Here is a 4,861-nt window from a genome sequence, read left to right on the forward strand (position 1 = left end):
TTACTCTAAACAATCATCTGATCAAAGTTCTATCCATCATAATAATCTCTAGCAAAAAATATTGCTATGATGAGAAAGCGAGCATCACATCTATTAATATATTTATAGTAATTTTGAATTCATGATTTTGATTTGTTGATTCTGATTTTAGTTTTTTTTCTGTTAATTCTTATTATAGAATTAAAATTTTCGATGTTTTTAGGTTAATTGCAATTAATTTAACTAGAAACAATTACAATTTGTAGATTCAAGTACAAAAAGATTTTTGATTGGACTCAAATATTGACATACTGTCATTATTGAGGATGGTGTTTAACTACAAGTTGGTTCAAATTCAAATCATATCTGTCATACAATCTTGGGATGTTAATATAATTATAAAATTGTATAGATTATAAATTAAATCAATGTGATTTATTAAATTACCATACAATCATTGTACTGTTACCTTGATTTTTTCTTAAATCATTGAAAATCCTTTATCTATGTATATCTTATTACATATGTCATCTGCCATTTTTTTTTTTAAAGTTATGTCATCTGCTACTCGGAGATAAAAAACCAGCAATCTTGAATCTTCTTAAAATTTTCAGTGTACTTCTTAAGCCATGTTATTTATTTCCAAGTGAAGTTTGCCGGCCTGTTGCTAGAACTATGGATATCAATTGTTTGCCGCCCTGTTTCACCATTAAAAGATTGAATCGGAAAAAAAAAAAAGAAACCAAAAAAAACTTTTTCCATGAAAAGCAGCTAACATATTTTTCAATCCTGTAGTGTTTGTTAATGGGAAGTTCTGCAAGGACCCTAAGCTTGCCAAGCAGAAGATTTCTTCTTTTCAGGCCTCAACATGCCAGGAAACACATCAAATCGAGTTGGATCAAATGTCATCACTGTCAATGTTGACAAAATGCCAGGACTGAACACTCTTGGCGTATCTCTGGTTCAAATTGACTATGCACCTTATGGTGGCCTGAACCCCCCTCACACTCACCCTCGTGCCACAGAAATCCTAGTCGTCATGGAGGGCACACTCTATGTTGGTTTTGTTACATCCAACCCGGAGAACCGTCTCATCAGCAAAGTCCTCAACCCCGGAGATGGTTTTGTTTTCCCAGTTGGTCTCATTCACTTCCAATTCAATGTGGGGAAAACCAATGCTGTTGCCTTTGCTGCTTTGAGTAGCTAAAACCCCGGTGTCATTACAACAGCAAACGCAGTCTTTGGATCAAATCCAGCAACTAACCCTGATGTTCTTGTCAAGGCCTTCCAGCTGGACATCAATGTGGTCAAACATCTTCAGTAACAATTCTAATGGGATAGCAATTAGAGCATTATTTTAATACACATTAAGTTGTTGCTTAATGAGGATATTGTTTAACATGTTTCCCTAATTATTTAACAATTCTTGTTGAAATTTACAAATAAATGGAATATTGCTGATGTAAGCCTCTCTGTATGTTTATGCTTCATTATAATAATATTGAATTTGGTTTCAAAACTTGGACCAACATGTCAAGGTGTGTCTCAATCTCAGTGACCAGTGCAACAATGAAAGCAGCTATTATAAAATACTTTATTTGAGATCTGAAATGTGTTAATATTTGGACAAATGCAAAATTAGCTAAACAAAGTTATAGCAGCATCAAAGAATTTACATAAGAGATGCTTCTTTCATATGAACAATACAGTAGACACTCCAATCTCGTTTTCCAAGACAGAGTAAGTAATGAAATTGCTAAAATATTATCACTGTTTCAATGGTCTGGAGAAGACATAACGAGAGGACTTGTTCCGGTTGAGATTCGAAATCTGCCAATGAAAACGAGTAACACCGGCAGAGGTAGTGTTCAAAACATACATAGCGAGTAAACCCAGCAAAGATAGTACTCATAACATACATGAGAATGTGATTTTCAGAGTCAATTAACTGACTGCATAGAAACCTGAAAACAGACCATTCTTTTTCGTGTTCCAATTGTGAGCTACACAAATGACTAACCAACAAGTCATAAACCCTCGCATTTACTCATGAAGATGGAGTTCTGCAATCCCGTATGCTATAATTGGCAGCTATGTTTCATGGACTCTACACTTTACCCTAATATGATCATGCCCAGTCCTTTTTGGACAACTTCAATCATCATGGACACAATACTTAGATACTCAAACCTAATGAACAAAATTGCCAAAAATATGACATAAGCATGTCAGATCAGTACCCATGTTTGACCCAGGAGCCTCAAACCATGTTAAATAAGTTGGTATCTGTAGTATTGGCCCAATTCAATTTTGCATCATTGCATGTATATCACCAGGAACTATTAGTCCTTTTATGCCTTAGCTTTAAACCCGTTCAACACTATCTGTTGATATTGGGATTAACTGTTGGGGTTTAGCCTAGTGGAAAAGGGGATCATCAAGTAGATTCTGTAAATTTGCAAACTATTTGGGGATTGGGATCGATTTCCTATCCTAGTGGCTAGAACTTACGTTGTATCTGTGTTTGGTGGTGTGCTGCAAGTCAGTTGAGGTTTACCAATAAGGTTGTTGCTCATCAGCATCTAAAAAAAAATTAGAAGAAAAAAGGAGATTTTGTTAAGCAGCTAAACCTTCTCTGCTAACTTACAGAGTTGTTAGACAATCTGGATTGAAATATTTGCATGGATTTTCCAGAAGTGTGAATTTTCTGCAATGACTGGATATGAATTGGTAAAGTCAATTTCTTCTTATATAAGGACCTAAAAATTTGGAGTTTGGACAATGTTGCATTAACCTGCTGCGAACACTAATCCTTTTACATGAAAGATACCTTGTTGTTGCTGCAGCAGGTATTATATCAAATAATTTACTCAAAGCAGTTAGTTCGAGACCTTCCTCGCGGTCAAAGTTATAGCTACTTGAACCTTTTCTTTTTTTAATTTACAGTTGAATTGGCTTACCAGAACTCATTTGTCATAACTCATGACAAATACAACCTTTGAAACCATTTTTTTCATTTTTTTTTATCTAAGAAAACAATTTCTTTGTCAAGAAAAATGCTTCTGTTCTCACTTCTTTTGGCATATAATAATTAAACCAGATTCCTTTCCCCCTACCTGTCCACAGCTCTATCCAAAGAATTGAGCCTGAAAAATATGAAACTCTTCTTTGAAAAGCCGAAATAAAAAAAAAAACTGTGTAAAGTAGAAACTGCCACATTGGAATGAAGATTGATTTGATACCAGAAACTTAATGTCAGTACAAACCTTGTCTTAAACAATTACTGGTGAACATTTAAACAAAGAGGGGAACGAGTCTCAGAAGTAGTTTACTTTCTTGCCAGACTAGCTACGCAACAATTGGGTCATTGGACACAAAATTTTCTGAAAATTAAGTAGGCTGTGAACATCAGTCTTAGATGTTGCAGTCCCTTTGACATGAGATTGGTTGTGCTTTACCTATCAATATTTTACCAACTCTTCTTTATTCTTCCTTGATCAAGTTGCGCCAAGAAATCTGGCTATATTCATTGCCCCTCTTTGAGCAATGTGCTTTTGTGATTAGCTCAATAAACATATATAGAAACCACCAAAGCCTCTTCAACGTTCATAGAGCAAGGATCTGTGTATAATATTCAATACCCAAGTTATTTTCAATTCGTATGAGTTCCGACTGATTCATCCACAATTCTCATACCAACTAAGTGGCCAAAATGATAAAACAAAGATGTATCGGTAAAGCAAGGTTAATTAATCTTGCAAGAAATTGATGTTTTCCATGCAATAAGCGTAGGTGTCATAGGTTAAGTATCTATGAACATGTCAGAATAGACTTTTCAACCTGAGATATCTTCAGCCAAAAAGACCAGAAGCTCTAAGTCTTAACGTAAATTTATTGCAACTGTGCTCCATGAATCATGCTATTAATTTGTATATCAATTTATTGAGTTCTATTTAAAATCTGTTGGCCTGTTGCACCAACATAATAAATAATAAATTCACATTTAGTACCTTAATTGAATTAAGGAGAAAAAATAGGCCACCAAGAAAAAGAAATAGTCTTGCTATCATTAATTAGTACTGTTTTAGGAAATTAGCATGAGAAGAAAATCATATGCAATTTCTAGATCTTGTACTCGTGAATAAGTAACATTCAACATGGATGGTGAAATGTCAGGAAAGTGATAGATAGTATAGAGGCATACCATTGGATAAGAGCCCATACAGTTTAAGAGTAGATATAGAATTCTAAAGTCAAACGAGAGATTGGTTGCCTGACTTTCAGATGCAACCTACACTCTGAAAACATCATAGACAGAAATATGACAACTTCCAAGACCAATTTTTCAATAATGTAAGCATAAGGATGAGTAAAATAAACCCGCATAATGAATAAATGATTGAAACTTTTTTGGAGATTAATTAATGATTCTTCTTGAAAAGTCTTTACCTGCTAGTTAATGGAAATATTGACCTGGTCATTGGCTGGCATCTATTTTCTTTTCTTTTGAAAACCCATTGGCTTCTATCTTAGGGATGTCAATGGGTACCAATCGGGTTCGGGTAGGTTTCGAGTATCACTCTTTGAGTACCCGTGACCCGAACCCGATTGTTTGTTGCTTTATTGCTGATGTGATTCAAATCCAAATAAGGAAGGAAAACACCTAAAGCTTGTACCATCTTGACAAATAAATTTTTTATAAATGTTGACAAATATATTAAAAATATAGTTAGCTAAATTATTAATGTGATGACATTAATATATATAAATAAAAAATTATTAGATTACTAACTATGTTTAAATAATATGAATATAATATCATATTATAAAAGAATATAATTACTATTAAATATATACTTTTAATATAAACATATTTACTTTT

The 4,861-nt window shown here is 33.7% G+C and overlaps 1 pseudogene; it reads left to right on the top strand.

The window, feature by feature from the left end:
* LOC108662031 lies at positions 655-1,303 on the top strand (annotated as a pseudogene).

Source organism: Theobroma cacao, chromosome 5, assembly GCF_000208745.1.
Source record: "Theobroma cacao cultivar B97-61/B2 chromosome 5, Criollo_cocoa_genome_V2, whole genome shotgun sequence".
NCBI classification, from domain to species: Eukaryota; Viridiplantae; Streptophyta; class Magnoliopsida; order Malvales; family Malvaceae; genus Theobroma; species Theobroma cacao.